The sequence below is a fragment of the Oncorhynchus keta genome, chromosome 22 (assembly GCF_023373465.1).
Source record: "Oncorhynchus keta strain PuntledgeMale-10-30-2019 chromosome 22, Oket_V2, whole genome shotgun sequence".
Taxonomy (NCBI): domain Eukaryota; kingdom Metazoa; phylum Chordata; class Actinopteri; order Salmoniformes; family Salmonidae; genus Oncorhynchus; species Oncorhynchus keta.
The window spans coordinates 15,043,938-15,068,319 of NC_068442.1; the positions used below are offsets into that span (position 1 = coordinate 15,043,938).

Genomic DNA, 24,382 nt, shown 5'->3' on the forward strand with positions numbered 1-24,382 from the left:
GTCACTCTGCTACAGAACGACAGCCCTCACGCCACTACAACACAACAGTCACTCTGCTACAGAACGACAGCCCTCACGCCACTACAACACAACAGTCACTCTGCTACAGAACGACAGCCCTCACGCCACTACAACACAACAGTCACTCCGCTGGAGTACTATAGTCTACTCTCAGTCTAAGTACAGTCTACATGTCTTCTTTAACCCCTAGTTCAAAACCACAGATAAACAAAACAGGCAACCGTAGACAACAACAGTCCTCTCTTCAACAGATGCACACATACCATTCAGCTCACCAGCACAGCCACATAGTGGTATGCCATACGTATAGATCACACAGTCCCACATAGACTGGGAGCTTTATGAGGGATCCCAGAGCTTCGCGTCTGAAACCCTCCAAATGCCCCCCTTGCGCTCTCTTTCTCTCTGTCTGTCTCTCCCTTTCTCTATCGCTCTTTTACTCTCTCGCCCTGTGTTTTTCTTTCTGTTTCTCTCAGTCTATCGTTCTCTCTCTCCTCTTTCTATGTCTCTCGCTCCAAGGGTGCATGTTGTAGATAGTGGATGAGGTTCTCAGAAGGCCTCTATTTGGCAGTCTGAACTCCTGTTGTCCCTGTCAGAAGTAATCAGGGCTATGCTGGGGCTCTGCACTATGAGAGCCATGCAAATATTCAGGCCAATTATCTGCCTGCTGGACAAAGCATCTAATAAAAAAGTTATGAGTATTTTAAGGAATGGCATCTGTCAGTAGATACAGAAAGAGAGAGAGCGAGAGAGAGAGCGAGAGAGAGAGAGAGAGAGAGAGAGAGAGAGAGAGAGAGAGAGAGAGAGAGAGAGAGAGAGAGAGAGAGAGAGAGAGAGAGAGAGAGAGAGAGAGAGAGAGAGAGAGAGAGAGAGAGAGAGAGAGAGAGAGAGAGAAAGTAGGGTGTAAATCTACCAAAAACTATTTGGCAACAACAAATTCAATCCCTTCTAGACAATTTCCTGGATAAAATGTTTCACTTTAATGGTGAATGTGTAAACTTTAGAAAACCTAAATAGTATATTTGACCTCTGAGCTTCCCTATCAAATCTAAAAATGTCAATCAGACAATCTAAGAAAATTGACAACAATGACAAATGGTTTGATGAAGAAGGCAAAAACCTAAGAAAGACATTCAGAATGGTATCCAACAGAAAACGTAGAGGCCCAGAAAACCTGAGCCAATGCCTTTTTATTTATTTTACCTTTGTTTAACTAGGCAAGCCAGTTAAGAACAAATTACTATTTACAATGACGGCTTACCAAAAGTCAAAAGGCCTCCTGCGGGGACGGGGGCTGAGATTCAAAATAAAAATAAATTAAATCAAAATATATGAAAAAACACACATCACGACAAGAGAGACAACACAACACTATATAAAGTGAGACCTAAGACAACAACATAGCATGGCAGCAACACATGACAACACAGCATGTTAGCAACACAATATCACCAATACATGGTAGCAACACAACATGGCAGCAGCACAACATGGTTGCAGCACAAAACAAAGGGCAAGAAGGTCGAGACAACAATACATCACACAAAGCAGCCACAACTGTCAGTAAGAGTGTCCATGATTGAGTCTTTGAATGAAGAGATTGAGATAAAACTGTCCAGTTTGAGTGTTCGTTCCAGTAGCTAGCTGAAGCGAACTGATATGACGAGCGACCCAGGGATGTTTGTGCTTTGGAAACTATACAGAGATGTCCAGTTTACAGAGGAGTATAATAGAGTGCAGTGATGTGTCCTATAAGGGAGCATTAGTGGCAAATCTGATGGCCGAATGGTAAAGAACATCTAGCCGCTCGAGAGCACCCTTACCTGCCGATCTATAAATGATGTCTTTGTAACCTAGCATGGGTAGGTTAGTTAGTTAGCAGGGTTAGTTTGGCAGCTGGGGTGAAGGAGGAGGGATTACCTTAGATGAAACAAAATTTAGATTTAATTTTAGCCTGCAGCTTGGATATGTGTTGAGAGAAGGACAGTGTGTCGTCTAGCCATACTCCCAAGTACTTTTATGAGGTGACTACCTCAAGCTCTAAACCCTCAGCGGTAGTAATCACACTGGTGGGGAGAGGGGCATTCTTCTTACCAAACCACATTAACTTTGTTTTTGAGGTGTTCAGAACAAGGTTAAGGGCAGAGAAAGCTTGTTGGATACTAAGAAAGCTTTGTTATAGAGCGTTTAACACAAAGTCCGGGGAGTGAACAGCTGAGTATAAGACTGCATCATCTGCATATATATTGATGAAAGAGCTTTGTACTGCCTGAGCTATGTTGTTGATGTAAATTGAGAAGAGCGTGGGGCCTAGAATCGAGCCTTCGGGTACATCCTTGGTGACAGGCAGTGGCTGAGACAGCAGATGTTCTGACTATACACACTACACTCTCTGAGAGAGGTAGTTAGCAAACCAGGCCAAAGACCCCTCAAAGACACCAATACTCCTTAGCCGGCCCATGGAATGGTCTACCATATCAAAAGCTTTGGCCAAGTCAATAAAAATAGCAGCACAACATTGCTTAGAATCAAGGGCAATGGTGACATCATTGAGGACCTTTAAGGTTGCAGTGACACTTCCTGAGTGGCGCAGTGGTCTAAGGCTCTGCATGTCAGTGCAAGAGGGGTCACTACAGTCCCTGGTTCAAATCCAGGCTGTATCACATCCAGCCTATACGAGTTAGGATCAGCTTGATTTCCCCTTTAAATAAAGGATGAACCGTGGCTGCCTTCCAAGCAATAAGAACCTCCCCAGAGACAGTTTAAAAAGGTCAGAAATATGCTTGGTGATTATAGGGACAGCAACCTTAAAGAAGAAAGGGTCTTTTTTGGGGTCAAGTTCAAGGAGTTCCTTTGGCACCTCGGACTCAGTGACCACCTGCAGGGAGAAACTTTGAAGTGGGGCTGGGGAAAAAGAGGGATGAGCATTGGGGCTAGTCACATTAGAACGGGTGGGAGATGAGGAAATGTTAGATGGAGGCAAGGAGGCATGCCTGAGTCAAATAGGAATCTTGACTTAATGAAGAAGTGATTAAAAAGTTCAACCATGTGTTTCTTGTCAGTAACAACCACATCATCAACTTTAAGGGACATTGGCAGCTGTGAGGAGGAGGGTTTATTCTCCAGGTCTTTAACCTTTTTCCAGAACTTCTTGGGGTTAGACTCACAGAGAGAGAACTGCTCCTTAAAGTAACTAACTTTGAATGCACTTATTTCTCATTTGCCTGAACGAGAGCCAGTCAGCATGAGTATGTATGGAGTAGAGTAACTCTGCAAGATCACGGTTGAACCAGGGGCTGAACCTGTTTTTAATTCTCATTTTCTTTATGGGGGTGTGTTTGTTAAACATATCACTGAAGGTCCAAGCGTCTTCGCTTGGTAAAGATTGACACTCCCCCATCTTTGGAAGATCTGTCTTGCCGATAAAGGTTATAACCAGAAAGGTTAATATCAGTATTCAAAACACTCTTTCTTAACCACGTCTCAACACATCTGGATTGGAGCTGTGAACCCAGACTTTCAAATGACCCATTTGAGGTAATAAGCTTCTAGTGATAACGTGCAGAAAAAACAGGCTTTTACGAGACCAAAAATCAGTGAAAGCAATATCAGAGCACAAGTCAGATTTGGGGCTAGCAACAGTACATGGGCCAGGGTGTACATGCATATTTCCAGATATCATCAACAGTAATACAATCAAGGCACGGCAGAGGACAGGGAGAGCTCTACAGTGTTGATGTATGACATTTGAATGTGCATTAGATGGCAACAACACCATATTATACAACAATTTCATCAGGTAACATGACTACAAAGCCGGCAAGAGGTGGTTAGAAAAGGATGGGAGGTCAAAAATCTGTGTAACCAATAGAGAGTCAGAATCCTGAGTGTGGGAACAGACATAGTCTGTCCCACGGTTGGGTAAACAAGAAGGTTTATTGTCAACAAAGCATGCAGGAGTCATGAGTCATGAGGAGTTCATTATGGTGAATCACAAAAATAATACAGAAAAAGGAAAAAGAAGGAATAGCACGTCAGAAATCAGCTCAATGTAATTGAAGAATCCATATAATCCATCCAAAATGGGGTTGTATGGATAAACCACTTCTCCAATCTTTTTGGCTCTATAACAAAGAGTAAACAGCAAAAACATATACATGATCAAATACAAATCTTAGAATCAACTATTAAAGACTACCAGAACCCACTGGATTCTCCAATTAAATTGAATGAACTATGGGACAAATTACAAACCCTCCAACCCAAAAAGGCCTGTGGGGTTAATGGTATCCTAAATTAAACAATAAAATATACAGACCACAAATTACAATTGGCTATATTTAAACTCTTTAACATCATCCTCTGCTATGGCATATTCTCTATATTTGGAACCAAGGACTGATCACCCCAATCTACAAAAGTGGAGACAAATTTGACCCCAATAACTGCTGTGGGATATGCGTCAACAGCAACCTTAAGAAAATTCTCTGCATTATCATTAACAGCAGACTCGTACATTTCCTCAGCGAAAACAATGTACGGAGCAAATGTCAAATTGTCTTTTTACCAAATTACCGTACCACAGACAACGTATTCACCCTGCACTACCTAATTGGCAAACAAACAACCCAAAACAAAGGTAACGTCTTCTCATGCTTTGTTAATTTCAAAAAAGCTTATGACTCAATTTGGCATGAGGGCCTGTTATACAAATGGATGGAAAGTGGTTTTGGGGGAAAAACATATGACGTTATAAAATCCATGTACTGAAACAAAACATGTGAGGTTAAAATTGGCAAAAAAAAACACACATTTTTTCCACGGGGCCGGGGGGTGAGACAGGGATGCAGCTTAAGTTCCACCCTCTTCAATCTATATATCAACAAATTGGTGAGGGCAGTAGAACAGTCTACCGCACCCGGCCTCACCCTACTAGAATCTGATGTCAAATGTCTACTGTTTGCTGATTATCTGGTGCATTTGTCCCCAACCAAGGAGGGTCTACAGCAGCACTTAGACCTTCTGCACAGATTCTGTTAGACCTGGGCCCTGACAGACCTGGGCCCTGACAGACCTGGGCCCTGACAGTAAATCTCAGTAAGACAAAAACAATGGTGTTCCAAAAAAGGTCCAGTGTCCAGGACCACAAATACAAATTCCATTTAGACACCGTTGCCCTAGAGCACACAAAAAACAATACATACCTTGGACTAAACATCAGCGCCCCAGGTAACTTCCACAAAGCTGTGAACGATCTGAGAGACAAGGCAAAAGGAACATAAAATTCAACATACTAATTCGGATCTGTCTAAAAATATTTAAATCAGTTATAGAAACCATTGCCCTTTATGGGTGTGAAGCCTGGGGTCCACTCACCAACCAAGAATTCACAAAATGGGACAAACACCAAAATATCCTCTGTGTACAACGTAAAACACCAAATAATGCATGTAGAGCAGAATTAGGCTGATACCCGCTAATTATCCAAATCCAGGAAAGAGCAGTTAAATTCTACAACCACCTAAAGGGAAGCGATTCCCAAACCTTCCATAACAAAGCCATCACCTACAGAGAAATTAACTTGGAGACGAGCCCCCAAAGCAAGATGGTCCTGGGGCTCTGTTCACAAACACAAAAAGACACCACAGACAGCAACACAATTTGACCCAACCAAATCATGAGAAAAAAAACAGATAATTACTTGACACATTGTAAAGAATTTACAGAAAAACAGGCTCTAAACAGAGAGTACACAATAGCAGAATACCTGACCTCTGTGACTGACTCAAAATTAATGAAGTCTTTGACTTTGTACAGACTCAGTGAGCATAGCCTTGCTATTGAGAAAGTCCGCCAAAGGCAGACCTGGCTCTCAAGAGAAGACAGGCTATGTGCACGCTGCCCAGAAAATGAGGTGGAAACTGAGCTGCATTTCCTAACCTCCTGCCAAATATATGACCATATTAGAGACACATATTTCCCTCAGATTACACTGACCCACAAAGAATTCAAAAACAAATCCAATTTTGATAAACTCCCATATCTATTGGGTGAAATACCACAGTGTGCAATAACAGCAGCAATATTTGTGACCTGTTGCCACAAGTAAAGGGCAACCAGTGAAGAACAAACACCATTGTAAATTAAACCTACATTTATGTTTATTTATTTTTCCTTTTGTACTTTAACTATTTTCCCATCATTACAACACTGTATGTTGACATAATGACATTTGACATCTTTATTCTTTTGCAACTTTTGTTTATTATCTATTTCACTTGCTTTGGCAATGTTAATATATGCTTCCAATGCAAACAAAGCTCTTAAATTGAATTACAATTGTACTGAAATTGAATTGAGCGAGATAGAGAGAACGAGAGAGAGCGAGAGAAAGACACAAACATACACAGAAAAAGAACCACACAGACACACACACAGAACTCGGTTCTCACACACACACACACACACACACACACACACACACACACACACACACACACACACACACACACACACACACACACACACACACACACACACACACACACACACACACACACACACACACACACACACACACACACACACAACCCCAGCAGATTCTTCCCCAGTCAGGTCTGTTTTTGGGGGGATTTGTGGGGGAGCTGAGGAGAGGCTCTTCACATGGAAGGTGTGACCTGACAAACAGAGACATATGGTAGGACTGATTTTTGGGGTAAATGTGTTCTGTGTGAGGAGGAGGAAGGGATGGACTCTCCCCCTCTTTCTCTCTTTGTCATGTGTTTTGCATTAGCTCTGTTCTGAGTCTGCTCAGCTTCAAGAGCCTCAGCCTCCAAATCCTATTCATTACACATCATCTACAGTGGGGAGAACAATTATTTGATACACTGCCGGTTTTGCAGGTCTTCCAACTTACAAAGCATGTAGAGGTCTGTAATTTTTATCATAGGAACACTTCAACTGTGAGAGACGGAATCTAAAACAAAACAAAAAACATTGTATGATTTTTAAGTATTAATTTGCATTTTATTGCATGACATAAGTATTTGATCACCTACCAACCAGTAAGAATTCCGGCTCTCACAGACCTGTTTTTTCTTTAAGAAGCCCTCCTGTTCTCCACTCATTACCTGTATTAACTGCACCTGTTTGAACTCGTTACCTGTATAAAAGACACCTGTCCACACACTCAATCAAACAGACTCCAACCTCTCCACAATGGACAAGACCAGGTAGCTGTGTAAGGACATCAGGGCTAAAATTGTAGACCTGCACAAGGCTGGGATGGGCTACAGGACAATAGGCAAGCAGCTTGGTGAGAAGGCAACAACTGTTGGCGCAATTATTAGAAAATGGAAGACGTTCAAGTATGGTGCTCCATGCAAGATCTCACCTCATGGGGCATCAATGATCATGAGGAAGGTGAGGGATCAGAACTACACGGCAGGACCTGGTTGATGACCTGAAGAGAGCTGGGACCACAGTCTCAAAGAAAACCATTAGTAACACACTACGCCGTCATGGATTAAAATCCTGCAGCGCACGCAAGGTCTGCTCAAGCCAGCGCATGTCCAGGCCCGTCTGAAGTTTGCCAATGACCATCTGGGTGATCCAGAGGAGGAATAGGAGAAGGTAATGTGGCCTGATGAGACAAAATATAGTTTTTTGGTCTAAACTCCACTCGCCGTGTTTGGAGGAAGAAGAAGGATGAGTACAACCCCAAGAACACCATCCTAACTGTGAAGCATGGAGGTGGAAACATCATTCTTTGGGGATGGTTTTCTGCAAAGGGGACAGGACGACTGCACCGTATTGAGGGGAGGATGGATTGGGCCATGTATCACGAGATCTTGGCCAACAGCCTCCTTCCCTCAGTAAGAGCATTGAAGATGGGTCGTGGCTGGGTCTTCAAGCATGGCAACGACCTGAAACACACAGCCAGGGCAACTAAGGAGTGGCTCCGTAAGAAGCATCTCAAGGTCCTGGAGTTGCCTAGCCAGTCTCCAGACCTGAACCCAATAGAACATCTTTGGAGGGAGCTGAAAGTCCGTATTGCCCAGCGACAGCCCCGAAACCTGAAGGATCTAGAGACGGTCTGTATGGAGGAGTGGGCCAAATCCCTGCTGCAGTGTGTGCAAACCTGGTCAAGAACTACAGGAAACATATGATCTCTGTAATTGCAAACAAAGGTTTCTCTACCAAATATTAAGTTCTGCTTTTCTGATGTATCAAATACTTATGTCATACAATAAAATGCTAATTAATTACTTAAAAATAATACAATGGGATTTTCTAGATTTTTGTTAGATTTTTTTTAGATTCCGTCTCTCGCAGTTGAAGTGTAGCTATGATACCAATTACAGACCTCTACATGCTTTATAAGTAGGAAACCCTGCAAAACCGGCAGTGTATCAAATACTTGTTCTCTCCACTGTATATACCTGCTGCTGCCTGCTGCTGGACACAGTTAGGAACTAATGCCCCAAGCTGGCTCTTGGTGATTGTGTGCGTGTGTGATATGTGCATGCCCATGTGTGTGCATGTGTGCGTGCGCCGGTGTGTGTGCTCAGTCAGACCTGCAGTGTGTGCCCAGCCTGGCTGTGTGTGTGTGTGTGTGTGCGTGTGTGCGTGTGTGTGTGTGTGTGCGTGCGTGCGTGCGTGTGTGTGTGTGTGTGTGTGTGCGTGCGTTTGTGTGTATATATAAGTTGTTCTGTGAGTAAGCAGTGTAATAGATGGTGAATGTGTTGCTGAGGAACAGTGTTGTGTTGTACCAAGCAGATGCTTCACAGAAGATCACTTACTGGAGCTCAACACCACACTGAGTCAGAACTGAACACATCCTATTTAAGAACATACCATCCCAAATAAAATTGATCACCTAACCTTACCAAGAGCCCATCTATTTTCACATGTACGTGTATCTAACCGAAGCTGTTAGAGGTCTTGCCAACTCCTAACAATGACAATAGGAGTAGTTAAGACAGCACAACCAGATCTAGGATCAGGTTAGAAATACACCTCATTTCACTATTTCACAATATGCCATTCCTGTGACGTAACCATGACATCCCCATCGGTCACAACTATTGCCGGGAACTGGGATCTCGGAAATCTCTGACTTCCGACTTCAGTAAGTTCAAGACAACTGGGAACTCGGAAAACAATGAGCTCCGACTCTGAAAAATAGTGTTGAAAGGTCATCCAACTTGAAATTCCAAGTCGGAACTCCGGTCTCTTTCTAGAACTATGACTTTCCGACCAGAAGATCACTGACGTCATGATTTTACCTTGTTTTTCAGAGTTCCCAGTTGTCTTGAAAGCACCATAAGTATAAAGGACAAAACCTCTCTTCCTTTTCAAGTTGTGGCCGGTGTGTGTGTGCGTGTTTGTGTGTGTTTGTGTGTATGTGTGCATGCATATGTGTGTGTGTTTGTGTGTGTGAGACACTCACTACCGCAGCTAAAAGCGGGTCAGACTCCTTTCAATACTGGTGAGACACGGTGGAATTAAGGCTTCAATCATCTTTGTCATGTTACATAACCATTCCAACATCCGCATTGTTGATATGGTAAACAACATTGTCCATGACCATGTCCTTTATGCATATGATAAAGCCAGGAGTTTTTTCCAACCATGTGCATGTGACCCACCCGACTAGGAAAAACTCCTGGCCTTACACAGTAGCTAAGGCAAATCAGACTGATCTGATCTCGAGGTACTTGGCCATATATAGCTATAACTAGGGCCCAGAGTTGTTCCTGGTCAGTTCATGACAAAAAAAAACTCCTGGCCCCTATTTAGACCACATCACTGAAGTCTTCACTTTATTCAGGGTGAGATCAAACGGACTCTGCCCCTTAACCCCTTAATCACAGTACAGATGTAGGATCTTAATTTGAAACAGCAGGAAAATAATCCTGCAGCAACAGGAAATGCTAATTATTACATGGATTATAATTAACAGACACTGCAAGTTTTACATTTCTTGAATTGCCGGAAAGTTCTCCTACAACAGGGCAATCAAATTAAGATCCTACAACTGTAGTTGGGGTTATAGTAATTTATTCCTGTGCTGTTGGATTTGATCCCAGCTCCTGAGGTTAACCCCACCTCACCCTGCTGTCTCCTCACTGAGTTGAGGGTTAAGCTAAGGGGGGTTGGTTTAATGGTGATACCCTCCTCTAGGAGACTTTGAAGATGTGTTTTTATTTATTTATTTTTATTTAACTAGGAAAGTCAGTTAAGATTAAGAACAAATTCTTGTTTACAATGACAGCCTAAGAACAGTGCCTTGTACAGGAGCAGAACAACAGATTTAGTTAACCTTGTTAGCTCAGGGATTCGATCTGGAAACCTTTCGGTTACAGGCCCAACGCTCTAACTGCTAGGCTACCTGCCGCCCTGCGTTGATGACACTGTTGATCTTTCCATATCGCGTGCATGTATGTCTGTCTGTGCTCGTGACCACTCGTGCCTGTGTATGAGTGTCCGTCTGTGTATAATAAGGTTTACTGGGGTGAAGTGTAATGTTACATTAACTAACACAGGGAAAGGCAGTAGGAGGGCTTCGGGACGGCTTGGGGGCCTAACAAACAGAGGCATCAACCACCCAGAGAGGAAGTCAACAAGAGATGCCTTCCTTTGTAAACCCTGGGGCCCCCCTGGCAACAACCAACAGCCACCAGCAACTAGAGCAGCCACTGGCATACATTACATGTGTTCAACAAATATGCCATCTGTACCCAGTGACAGCTTTGCAATCAGCACCAAACAAGACTGCACCGCAAACAGGAAAACAATGCAGAAATGGGGGAGGGATATAGGGTTAAGGGGAGAAGAGAGAGAGAGAGAGAGCTAGGGAGACAGGCAGATAGGCAGAACACTGTAGAGAGAGATACAATCTCTCTCTACTTACAGTTTTGACGGAAGAGGAAGTGCAGTAAAGCAGAAAAAACTGCCCTAAAGACCTGATGTCAGTAATCAGGTCTTTACTGTTTGCTGATTATAGTACAAACACTCTCACTGCTGAGGGGCATTGCAGTAAAGTGGTGTTAACTCTTGCAAAGACTCCCCATGGAGAAGATTATGGCACAAACAGCGCTGTTGGGTGGACTGCAGTAAAGTGGTTCTTAGTGTTGCCCGAGTGGGGCTCTAATGACCAGCCAACGATACCATGATGCTCTCTCTTCTCCCAGTGTGTGTGTGTGTGTGTCATCCCAGTCTTCTACAGACCTATAACCCTCTTTTAAACACACTACTGTTGCACACTAGAGACTCCTTACAGAAATAAAATATCCTATTCTGTAACCAAGGAAGTCTACTGAAGATTGTTATCTTTCTTTGTTTTGTGGAGGTTTTTTAACTTGCCCTTTAAATCTCTTTACATGACGTATCCCCTATTTCACTCTATTCTCTCTATCCTTCTGTCTATTTTTACCTTTCCCTCTTCTCTTATTTTCTCTGTCTTTCATAATTGTATTTCTCTGTGTCCTCCTTTTCCTCTCCTTCCTCTTTTCTTTCTTTCCTTCCCCCTCTCTCCAGCCAGCTCTGGAAAGTCCATTCACACAGTGACACAAGGACCGTCTCCTCTCCCTCCTTCATGGCAGACCAGACTGTAAGCCTATGTTTTTTCAATTAACCCAGGCTCCTGTACACTATTCAGGAGAGCATTTGGCCGGCATAGGCAGAAAACAAATGGAAAGTCACTTAGGATCTCCCTCCTTGAGGGAGAGGCTTCAGAAAGACCCATTCCTCCTAGAAGCCTCAGAAACAGAGCAGTAGTAGCAGCACGATCAGAGAAGACCAGACGATTAAAAGGAGAAAATAAAGCAAGAGGCATATACTCCATCCCAAATGGCACCCTATTCTTGTAGGGCTCTGGTCAAAACTAGTGCACTATATAGGGAATAGGGTGCTACTTGGGAAGCATATAGAGGAGTCTGTGATGATAGGGGTGAAGGCTTCACCGCAGGGTGTCAGTGTGCACTTGAAGGGGATAGTGGGATTAGAAGAGGGGGAGTTGAAGTAGTGCATATGGACGGATTTCCATGGGAATGTGGATGAAAGCGATTGGGGTGAAGTGGTGGGGCTGGGGCCGGTGGTGCCCGGCGGGGAGAGGGGACAGATGCAGTAGGACTCACATCAAAGCTGCTGTCACTGGGCTGCAGATGAGGAACGCATGCAGACTGTCTCCTTTCCCTCTCCACTCTGTCTCTCTCTCTCTCCCTCTGTCTTATTTACAGAGATGAGCTCCAAACAGCCCAGAGGATCGGCCTGCCCCGCAGCAGAGCAAATAAACACACTATCACTGACACACACTATGTCTTTCACCAGTCCAGCCATGTTTGCAGACTAGTTTATCAATGCTGGAAAATAGTCCAACCCAGCCCAGCCAGTTGAGTCCAGCCCAGCCTTGTCCAGCCCAGTTGAGACCAGCCCACACAAGTCCAGCCCAGTCTTGTCCAGCCCAGTTGAGTCCAGCCCATTCTAGTCCAGCCCAGTCTTGTCCAGCCCAGTTCAGGCAGTTTAGTCCAGCCCAGTCTAGCCCAGCCCAGTCTAGTCTAGACAGTCTAGCCCAGCCCAGTTTAGTCCAGTCCTGGTAGAGAATTCTCAGTATTTATAGTCCTTTTTAAAGTCACATTATGAGTGAATTTAACAAACATATGAAAAGGAACACTGTCAGCATCACCAAACTGTCAAAAAGGGACAAAATACGAAGATTACATCATGGAAAAAGATCTGTGACAGAGTGTGTCTATGCGTCTGTGTATGTGTGTCTGAATTTGTTTGCGGTGGGAAGAGGGATGAATGGAAGTTGCCCCCACACCCCCACACCCCCTCACCCACGCCTAGATAGACAGACATCCAGACAGACATCCAGACTTCACTGGTGCAGACAACACACACTGACACATCAACAGCAGCTGTAGTAGTCTAAACTCTTACCTCAGGAGCGGTATAGTATAGCCAGCACTGGGGAAAGCCTCACATCTGTAGCAGTAGTAGTTGCTCTCCCTTTCTCTCTCTCTTTCTCAGCTGAGCGCAGACAGCCAGTCACACAGGCTAGCAGCGTAGAGCGTAGTGGAGCGCACCGCAGAGCAGAGCAGGGCTCAGCACACGTTAGAAGCAGAGAGAGCACTGGAGCTGTGCAGCCCCTGGGCCCGTCCACACAGACTCTGCCTTCTGAGGATGAAAAGAGAAGTCTTCATTACCAGCTGCAGAACACGCCTCCTCCCTCAGTCCCCCTTCCTCTCCCTCCTTCCCTTCCCCTCTTCCCTCCCTCCCTCCCCTCCACACTCCCAGCCAGTAGCACGCTCCAGGTCTTGTCCCAGCCAAGTGAGAGGGATCAGACTGCCAAAGAAAATCTCAAGTCCCACTCGCCTGCCAGTGCAGTGCACAGGGAGAAAGGGAGAAGGAGAGAGGGAGGGAGAGAGAAAGTGTGAGAGAGAGAAAGTGTGAGTGAGAAAAAGGGCATGAGAGAGAGAGAGAGGAGGGAAGAAGGCTGGAGAAAATAAGAGAGACGGTGGAAGATTAGGAATACGGAGAAAGAGATTAAGAGATGGAGAAAATAAGAGTAAATGAGAGGAGGAAGGTAAAAAGGAAGAGAGAGAGAGAGAGAGAGAGAGAGAGAGAGAGAGAGAGAGAGAGAGAGAGAAGGGAATAGAAGAGAACATGTGTGTGATAGCAGGGGGGCTAGATGGGAGGGAGACAGAGAAAAAGAGAAAGGAAAGAGAAAGCGAGGAAGAAGACAGCTGTCACAGATAGGAGGAGAAAGAGAAGGGAAGAGGAATAAAAGAGAGAGAGAAAAAGGTTCAATCAGGGGGATGTTGGAGGTTCTAATTAGGGTTTGCTGTAGGAAACATCCGATCAAACAGGCTGCTTGGCTTTCTGGAACTGAAGGAATGTGTGTCACCAACTCCTCTCCTCTCCCTACTTTACATTGGTCAGCCTTCAGCCCACCATTTTGCCTTTCCTTTCCTTTCCTCTCCTTTTCCTTTCCTTTCTCCTTGGCTCCCTCTTTTTTCTTCCTGTGAACGCTCGCCCCATCAGACAGGAAACTGGGCCTTAAAGGACTGGCTGTTTACTGTCTATAATTATGAGAGGGGCCGGGCACACTGACTGCACTCAACCCAACCAGTCAGCCAGGCAGGCAAGGCAGTTAGAAAGCCCTGCCCACATTGCCACCACACACAGACCCAAGAAGACCAAGCCAAACCAGGGAATGGCACAGAGAGAAGGAGAGAAAGAGGAGAGAGAGGGGGGGGTAGAGTAAAAGATAAAAGGAGAGAAGGGGGAAGGAGAGAAAATAAGAAAGAAGGGGTGAAAAGAGAGGGGAATGGAGAGACATAGCAAGAGAAAGGAGGGAAGGGACATTGAGAGAGAGAGAGAGAGAGAGAGAGAGAGAGAGAGAGAGAGAGAGAGAGATAGGACAGGAAAGGGAGAAAGAAGGCAGACAGAGGGTGAGAGAGAGACAGAGACAGAGAAAGAGAAAGAGAAAGAGACTTATAAATTTAAGATCTGTATTCATGAAACTACAGAAACATCACAGAGAGTGGGGATTGGGTCTTAGTCAGAATTACATGGAGATGATTGCAAAACAGAAAAGGAACCAAAAATGTTATTTGCATCCCACTTCCTCAAGCTGTAACTGCAACTCGACCTCCCTGCGCTCAGACAGCACTGCGAAATTCCCAAAACCTTTTTTCCAACACCCTCAATTTGGTCCGGAAAGCGTTCAGGTCAGCTCCAGTTCATGGTATTGCATTAGTCAGGGCCATGATCCAACTAAAAAGAGCCACCATCACAACACAACGTCACTACATCCGTCTTGCCTGCGTCCGTTTTCTTACTATTATAGGTAACCTTAAGTCTGAATATTATTTCATTGACTCCATGGGGCATGAAATGTGGTTTAACCAATTTACACTACTGGTCAAAAGTTTTAGAAAACCTACTCATTCATGGGTTTTTCTTTACTTTTACAATTTTCTACATTGTAGAATAATAGTGAATACATTAAAAACTAGGAAATAACATATGGAATCATGCAATAACCAAAAAAGTGTTAAACAAATCAAATTATATTTTATATTTGAGATTCTTCAAAGTAGCCACCCTTTGCCTTGATAACAGCTTTGCACACTCTTGGCCTTCCCTCAACCAGCTTCACATGGAATGCGCTTCCAACAGTCTTGAAGGAGTTCCCACATATGCTGAGCACTTGTTGGCTGCTTCTCCTTCACTCCGCGGTCTGACTCATCCCAAACCATCTCAATTTGTGGAGGGCAGGTCATCTGATGTAGCCCTCCATCACTCTCCTTCTTGGTAAAATAGCCCTTACACAGCCTGGAGGTGTGTTGGGTCAGTGTCTTCTTGAAAAACAAATGATAGTCCCACTAAGCTCAACCAGATGGGATGGCGTATCGCTGCAGAATGCTGTGAAGCCATCCTGGTTAAGTGTGCCTTGAATTCTAAATAAATCACAGACACTGTCACCAGCAAAGCACTCCCACATCATCACACCTCCTCCTCCATGCTTTACGGTGGGAAATACACATACAGAGATCATCTGTTCACCCACACTACATCTCAAAAAGTCAGAGCACAGATTAGTCCAGCACAGCAGGGTAGCCAAGTGGTTAGAGCTTTGGACTAGTAACTGACAGGTTGCAAGTTCGAATCCCCGAGCTTACAAGATACAAATCTGTCATTCTGCCCCTGAATAGGCAGGAAACCCACTGTTCCTAGGCCATCATTGAAAATAAGAATTTGTCTTAACTGACTTGCCTAGTAAAATATAGGTAAAATAATAAAAATAAAGAGCGGTTGGAACCAAAAACCTCAAATTAGACCAAAGGACACATTTCCACTGGTCTAATGTCCTTTGCTTGTGTTTCTTGGTCCAAGCAAGTCTATTCTTCTTATTGGTGTCCTTTAGTAGAGGTTTCTGCCATGAAGGCCTGATTCATGCAGTCTCCTATGAACAGTTGATGTTGAGATGTGTCTGTTACTTGAACTCTGTGAAGCGATGATGAAGACATGACAGCAGCACCCAACAGTGGGAAGACAATACGACAACGGGAGGAGGAACGAGTCTCTTTGTCTGACACTCACTTAAGTCTTTAAAATCCCTTAGTTGTTGTGCCATGGCATTGCAATAAAGAGATATTCACAAGCACACTGGGACACAGTTAGGCGAATGTCTTACCAATCGACCAGTAGGGGCTCTGTTGCGTTGCTCTAAAGCAGGCACTCTAAGGCAGAGTTGAGTCAAAGGTTCTCTCTCGCTCTCTCTCTCTCTATGTCTCTCTCTCTGACTCTCACTCTCTCGGAATCTCTCTCAATTCAATTTCAATTTAATTCAATTTCAATTTAAGGGGGTTTATTGGAATGGGAAACATATGTTTACACAGGCTGGGCAAGTGAAATAGATAATAAACGAAAGTGAAATAAACAATAAAAAATGTACAGTGAACATTAAAAAAGTTCCAAAACAATAAAGAACCTGGTCTGCCACTCTTTTTCTGTCTCGGTAACGGTAACGGAGGTTACTTGAATGGCCAGTGGTCCCTGTCAGTTCAGATGGATGATTGTCGGAGTTAGGGGTCTTTGTCAGGAGCAATATGTCCCACCTTTATTCTAAGCATCTGGTTAATTCACAGCCCACAATATTGACTTAAACAGACTAATAAAGAGAGGCAGATGGGAGAAGTGGAGAGTGAGAGATACAGAGACAGATATGGACACACACAGACAAAGAGACAGAGGTGAGAGAGCGACAGACAGAGACAGAGGTGAGAGAGCGACAGACAGAGGTGAGAGAGCGACAGACAGAGGTGAGAGAGCGACAGACAGAGACAGAGGTGAGAGAGCGACAGACAGAGACAGAGGTGAGAGAGCGACAGACAGAGACAGAGGTGAGAGAGCGACAGACAGAGACAGAGGTGAGAGAGCGACAGACAGAGACAGAGGTGAGAGAGCGACAGACAGAGACAGAGGTGAGAGAGCGACAGACAGAGACAGAGGTGAGAGAGCGACAGACAGAGACAGAGGTGAGAGAGCGACAGACAGAGACAGAGGTGAGAGAGCGACAGACAGCGACAGAGGTGAGAGAGCGACAGACAGAGGTGAGAGAGCGACAGTCAGAGGTGAGAGAGCGACAGACAGAGACAGAGGTGAGAGAGCGACAGACAGAGACAGAGGTGAGAGAGCGACAGACAGAGACAGAGGTGAGAGCGTGACAGACAGAGACAGAGGTGAGAGAGCGACAGACAGAGACAGAGGTGAGAGAGCGACAGACAGAGACAGAGGTGAGAGAGCGACAGACAGAGACAGAGGTGAGAGAGCGACAGACAGAGACAGAGGTGAGAGAGCGACAGACAGCGACAGAGGTGAGAGAGCGACAGAGAGGTGAGAGAGCGACAGACAGAGGTGAGAGAGCGACAGACAGAGACAGAGGTGAGAGAGCGACAGACAGAGACAGAGGTGAGAGATCGACAGACAGAGACAGAGGTGAGAGCGCGACAGACAGAGACAGAGGTGAGAGAGCGACAGACAGAGGTGAGAGAGCGACAGACAGAGACAGAGGTGAGAGCGCGACAGACAGAGACAGAGGTGAGAGAGCGACAGAAAGGGTGAGAGAGCGACAGACAGACAGAGGTGAGAGAGCGACAGACAGAGACAGAGGTGAGAGAGCGACAGACAGAGACAGAGGTGAGAGAGCGACAGACAGCCACAGAGGTGAGAGAGCGACAGACAGAGGTGAGAGAGCGACAGACAGAGGTGAGAGAGCAACAGACAGAGACAGAGGTGAGAGAGCGACAGACAGAGACAGAGGTGAGAGAGCGACAGACAGAGACACAGGTGAGAGAGCGACAGACAGAGACAGAGGTGAAAGAGCGACAGACAGAGACAGAGGTGAGAGAGCGACAGACAGAGACAGAGGTGAAAGAGCGACAGACAGAGACAGAGGTGAGAGAGCGACAGACAGAGACAGAGGTGATAGAGCGACAGACAGAGACAGAGGTGAGAGAGCGACAGACAGAGACAGAGGTGAGAGAGCAACAGACAGAGACAGAGGTGAGAGAGCGACAGACAGAGACAGAGGTGAGAGAGCGACAGACAGAGACAGAAGTGAGAGAGCGACAGACAGAGACAGAGGTGTGAGGGCGACAGACAGAGACAGAGGTGAGAGAGCGACAGACAGAGACAGCGATGAGAGAGCGACAGACAGAGACAGAGGTGAGAGAGCGACAGACAGAGACAGAGGTGAGAGAGCGACAGACAGAGACAGAGGTGAGAGAGCGACAGACAGAGACAGAGGTGAGAGAGCGACAGACAGAGACAGAGGTGAGAGAGCGACAGACAGCCACAGAGGTGAGAGAGCGACAGACAGAGGTGAGAGAGCGACAGACAGAGGTGAGAGAGCAACAGACAGAGACAGAGGTGAGAGAGCGACAGACAGAGACAGAGGTGAGAGAGCGACAGACAGAGACACAGGTGAGAGAGCGACAGACAGAGACAGAGGTGAAAGAGCGACAGACAGAGACAGAGGTGAGAGAGCGACAGACAGAGACAGAGGTGAAAGAGCGACAGACAGAGACAGAGGTGAGAGAGCGACAGACAGAGACAGAGGTGAGAGAGCGACAGACAGAGACAGAGGTGAGAGAGCGACAGACAGAGACAGAGGTGAGAGAGCGACAGACAGAGACAGAGGTGAGAGAGCGACAGACAGAGACAGAAGTGAGAGAGCGACAGACAGAGACAGAGGTGTGAGGGCGACAGACAGAGACAGAGGTGAGAGAGCGACAGACAGAGACAGCGATGAGAGAGCGACAGACAGAGACAGAGGTGAGAGAGCGACAGACAGAGACAGAGGTGAGAGAGCGACAGACAGAAGTGAGAGAGCGACAGACAGAGACAGAGGTGAGAGAGCGACAGACAGAGACAGAGGTGAGAGAGCGACAGACAGAGACAGAGGTGAGAGAGCGACAGACAGAAGTGAGAGAGCGACAGACAGAGACAGAGGTGAGAGAGCGACAGACAGAGACAGAGGTGAGAGAGCGACAGACAGAGACAGAGGTGAGAGAGCGACAGACAGAAGAAGTGAGAGAGCGACAGACAGAGACAGAGGTGAGAGAGCGACAGACAGAGACAGAGGGATTGGAGAGTGAGAAAGCAAGCGAGCACAATAAAGACAAAGAAGGTGAGATTTTCTGAGCTTTTGAATTACTGGTGAAGTAATGTTGTGACTATAATCAGATACAAACAGTGCATACCCCAGGCCTTGAACCGTGGCTATTAAGTGTCTATTTACACTCAAAACAGGGACACAGCAGCATGCTTCAAAAGCCTGCCTGATTGCATATGAAAACAACCATAATGGCAGCCTGATTAAAAGGACAACATTCAATATCAGATTTTGCAGCTATAGGAGTCGCTATCCAAACACACACGGTGTCTTTAGAGAAGCCAATGTACATAGACCAGAGGCAGGCCCCCGGAGAAAGGACAACACCAGCATCACATAGGAGTAAGGACTGCACAGTATAAAAATAGACTGACACATGCACACATACAAGTGTGATCGTGACGCATGCACATGCGCACGTATGCACACACACACAGTGTCTGTGATTAGGTTTCAACGCCCAGGGGAAAAGTCTATGTGTGTACAACGTAATGCCATGGGTCTCTGACAAGGCCACTGTAGTCATGAACCAAACACACGATGTAAACAGACAGGTACACTGACAGGCTGGGATTGGACCAAAAGGGTATTGTGTCATAATGAAAAAACCTAATACAACCATAAAGGGTTATTTGGCTTGTCCCTAAAGGAGAACCCTTTTTGGCCCCAACGAAGGACCCTCGAAGAAGTCTACAAAAATGAGTTCTTTGAGGGTTCTTCGTTGGGCAACTGAAGATCTCTTTATGGTTATAAGTAGCACGTTTTTAGCACTTTAAGAGTGAACTGTGAGTTGAGATCACACCTAAGTGGAGTAAATCGTAATACTCCAGTATACTGCAGTAAAGATTGTATTGATTTTAGAAGAGAGTGGGTGGGGGTGCATGTGCAGCTGTGGTCAGATTTTGGTAAGGATTCTGGGATTAATCTAATGTTGTTGTGAAATTGATATTTGACCCATAAGGGCCTGAATTTGAAGCAGAGCCTGAGACAGATGGAATAGGGGGAAGGAATGCTGTTTCAAAGTGAATAAATAACTTAGCACTTAACATCCTCAATGTTTCCAGACTGAATCTGGAGATTGTTCCAGTCCGGTCCTGGAGCTTGTTCATGCAAGGACAATAATGGCTTGTATAATACTAGTCCAAACAAGCACATTTGGTGCGCAGAAAAGATCAGTAGAATAGCCGTTTCAGATTTGACTATATAGCACACATTCTCCTACTCACACAGCAGCCTCAGGTGTTAAAATGGTATATTCCTACTGCTGAAAAACATTATAAAATGCAAATAAAACATACAGTGCATTCGGAAAACATTCAACCCCCTTGACTTGTTCCACATCGTTTTACTTTACATCCTTATTCTAAAATTGATTAACTAAAGTTTGAAATTGCGCTCAGGTGCATCCTGTTTCCATTGATAAACCTTTCTACAATCAATGTTTCTACAACTTAATTGGGCATGCCTTGGAAAGGCACACACCTGTCTATATAAGGTCCTACAGTAGACAGTGCATGTCAGAACAAAAACCAAAAAGCCATGAGGTCGAAGGAGTTGTACGTAGAGCTCCCGAAGTTCCCAAGAACACAGTGGCCTCTAACATTCACTACCAAGACTCTTACGAGGTCAGGGAGGTGACCAACAACCTGATGGTCACTCTGACAGAGCTCTAGGTTTCCTCTGTGGAGATGAGAGAACCTTCCAGAAGGACAACCATCTCTGCAGAACTCCACCAATCAGGCCTTTATGGTAGAGTGGCCAGACGGATGCCACTCCTCAGTAAAAGGCACATGACTTCCCACAAACAAGATTCTCTGGTCTGATGAAACCAAGATTAAACTCTTGGCCTGAATGTCAAGCATCACTTCTGGAGGAAACCTGGCACCATCCCTACGGTGAAGCATGGTGGTGGCAGCATCATGCCGTGGGGATGTTTTTCAGAGGCAGGGACTGGAAGACGAGTCAGGATCAAGGGAATGCTAAAAGGAGCAAAGTACAGAGAGATCCTTGATGAAAACCTGCTCCAGAGCGCTCAGGACCTCAGACTGGGGCAAAGGTTCACCTTCCAACAGGACAACGACCCTAGGCACACAGCCAGACAACACAGGAGTGGCTTTGTGACTAGTCTCTGAATGTCCTTGAGTGCAGAGAAGAATGGGAGAAACTCCCCAAATACAGGTGTGCCAAGCTTGTAGCGTCATATCCAAGAAGACTCGAGGCTGTAATCGCTTCCAAAGTTTCTTCAACAAAGTACTGAGTAAAGGTTCTGAATACTTATGTAAATTGTATATTTCTTGTTTTTTAATTGTTTATTTTTGGAACAATAAAAAAAACAACTGTTTTTGCTTTGTCATTATGGGGTATTGTGTTTAGATTGAAAAATAATAATTTCATACATTTTAGATTAAGGCTGTAACGTAACAAAATGTGAAAAAGGTCAAGGGGTCTAAATACTTTCCGAATGCACTGTACATATATATAGTTTATAATGTGTATTAATGACCCCTGGGTATTTAAACATTTGCCTTGCGAGGGGTCACATTTATTTCTGGGTTAAAATGCTAATTAAAGAAGCATTTTGTGAGACAGACATTATTGCCTGTTAATTACATGTATTTTATGCTAAATATATCCATGGGAAAAGCTTATTGCTACTTGGAACTGTCTCCTTATAAAACAACGACAGAGTTGCTTTCAAACTGCTTTTCGCCACTTTAACCCCATAAGGTCGAAGTCCGTGCCCTGTGGGAAAATAATTAGCATAATAAAAGCCCCCTAAAAATATCAGTTCAAGCTAGAGTGTCACAATCCACCGCATCCACCTATGTCACACTTGCGCATCTGCAGGGAAAGGTGGCAGAGCTAGAGCGGTGTTTGTCAGACCATGAGATGTCCGAACGGTTTGGCCAACAAACTATTATGACCACTCTATAGAAAGAGGAGACTCTCACGATGGTGTTCTCAATTTTGCTCTACGACCCTCACAAAGCATCTTGGGACTCGTAAAGTCGGTACAGCCGATCTGCCAAATTGTGAGACTCTCACAAACATGTACATGTCGGTTGTTTTGCTTTAGGATGCCCACAGGCCTCACAAGACTTGTCTGAAAATCCCCTGGTACCAGTTGAAAAATGTATGGAAGTATATTTGGAGACTGTTAATTTAGAAAAATAAGTGGTTAAATGCAAGTTTAAAAAAAAAATGTTCCTGATCTTCTAGATATAGGACAGACACTTCAGAGCAACCTTCCTTTTTTAATCAATTAATTTTTATGGGCTAATAGCAGTAAGTACAAAACATTTTTTAACCAAATATTTTCTTATAAATGGGTCAGACATTTCTAAATAAAGCAGCAAAATTATCCTTGGTTTGACCTTTTTAAAGCAATTCCCTACAGTTGAACTTTTTAAGGCTAGTGGGCAGTATTCAGAAGTTTGGATGACTGAGGTGCCCAAAGTAAACTGCCTGTTACTCAGGCCCAGGAGCTAGGATATGCATATGGTAGTATTGGATAGAAAACACTCTAAAGTTTCTAAAAATAATGTCTTTGAGTATAGCAGAACTGATTTGGCAGGCGAAACCCCGAGGACAATCCTCCCAGGATTTTATTTTTAGGTCATTGGACATTTCAATGCTCTTCTATGGGAAAGTCTAATAACTAGGAACTTGCAGATTGCAGTTCCTATGGCTTCCACTAGATGTCAATAGTCTTTAGAAAATGTTTCATGCTTGTTTTTTGAAAAATTAAGAAGTATTCTATTTGTATTCTTTCGAAGTATCCCTCAGAAGGACTTTGGCGCTCGTTGTAAGTCGCTCTGGATAAGAGCGTCTGCTAAATGACTTAAATGTAATGTTAAATGTGAATGGGTGCGTGCTCCTCGTTCTTTTTCTCCGGTATTGAACACAGTTTATTCTGTCTTAAATTGTATAGATTATTTACATATTAGGGTACCTGAGGTTGGATTAGAAATGTTGTTTGAATTGTTTGGACGATTCCTTTGTAGACATGTTGGGCGAGTTGGAACAGGTGTATTTCCGAATCAAACGCGCCAAATAAACTGCCATTTTTGGGATATAAAGAAGGACTTTATCAAACAAAACAACCATTCATTGTGTAACTGGGACCCTTTGGATTGCAAAAAGATGAAGATCTTCAAAGATAAGTGATTTATTTGATCTTCGTTATGCCTCTGCTTGGTTATTCTAACTTTTGTTATGCCTCTGCTTGGTTGAAAAATGTTTATGGCCCGCACCGGTGAGGGCACGCACTTGGTTATTTATCTCCGGGAATTAACATACTATTTTCCGTCTTAAATTGTATCGTTTATTTACATATTAGGGTACCCCAGGATTGATTAGGAATGTTGTTTGACTTGTTTGGACTAAGTATATTGGTAACGTTTGGGATTCATTTTGTATGCATTTTGAACGAGGGGAAACCGGTGGGTTATTGAATGAAGAGCGCCAACTAAACTGACTTGTTGGGGATATAAAGAAGGACATTATCGAACAAAACAACCATTCATTGTGTAACTGGGCCCCTTTGGATTGCAAAAAGATTAAGATCTTCAAAGGTAAGTGATTTATTTTATCGCTATTTTTGAGATTTGTGACACCTGTGCAGGTTATGAATTCATGTTAATGCAGGAAGTGGCTGTGGCGCTGTCCTCAGACGATCAAATGCTATGCTTTTGCCTTAAAGCCTATGGTAAATCGGACAAATTACCATGATTATAAGCTAAAGAATGCTGTATAACACTTGTATTTTTATGAATGTTTATTATTACTACTTTTGTTTATTAATTTCACACTCTGCAATTTTACCGGATGTTGTCGAGGTGGGACGCTAGCGTCCCAATGATCCGAAAAAGTTAATAGAACATATGTCATGACCTATATATCTACACCTGTGGTGACATATATTGCGTTATTATATGGCTGGTTATGACACCTAGATTATTCTAAATCGTTTTTTCCTCGCCAAGAAGTTTCCTTTTGTTTGAAAGTTTTTTTCTTAAATGGCAGACACCGACGTCATGCTCCCGGACGAGCTAAACGCCTTCTTCTTTGAGGATAACACAAGTGCCATCGGACTGTGGGCTCTCCTTCTCCCTGGCCGAGGTCCACCATTGTTCCTGTACCCAAGAAAGCAAAGGTAACTGAACTAAATGA

The 24,382-nt window shown here is 44.4% G+C and overlaps 1 protein-coding gene across 1 annotated transcript in view; it reads right to left on the minus strand.

The window, feature by feature from the left end:
- LOC118401107 (uncharacterized) overlaps positions 1-24,382 on the minus strand; it is a 149,103-nt gene that overhangs the window by 78,736 nt on the left and 45,985 nt on the right. The window contains exon 2 of the mRNA XM_035798346.2: positions 12,967-13,203. The gene's annotated coding sequence lies outside the window, so the exon portion shown is untranslated. The remainder of the gene's footprint in view (positions 1-12,966; positions 13,204-24,382) is intronic.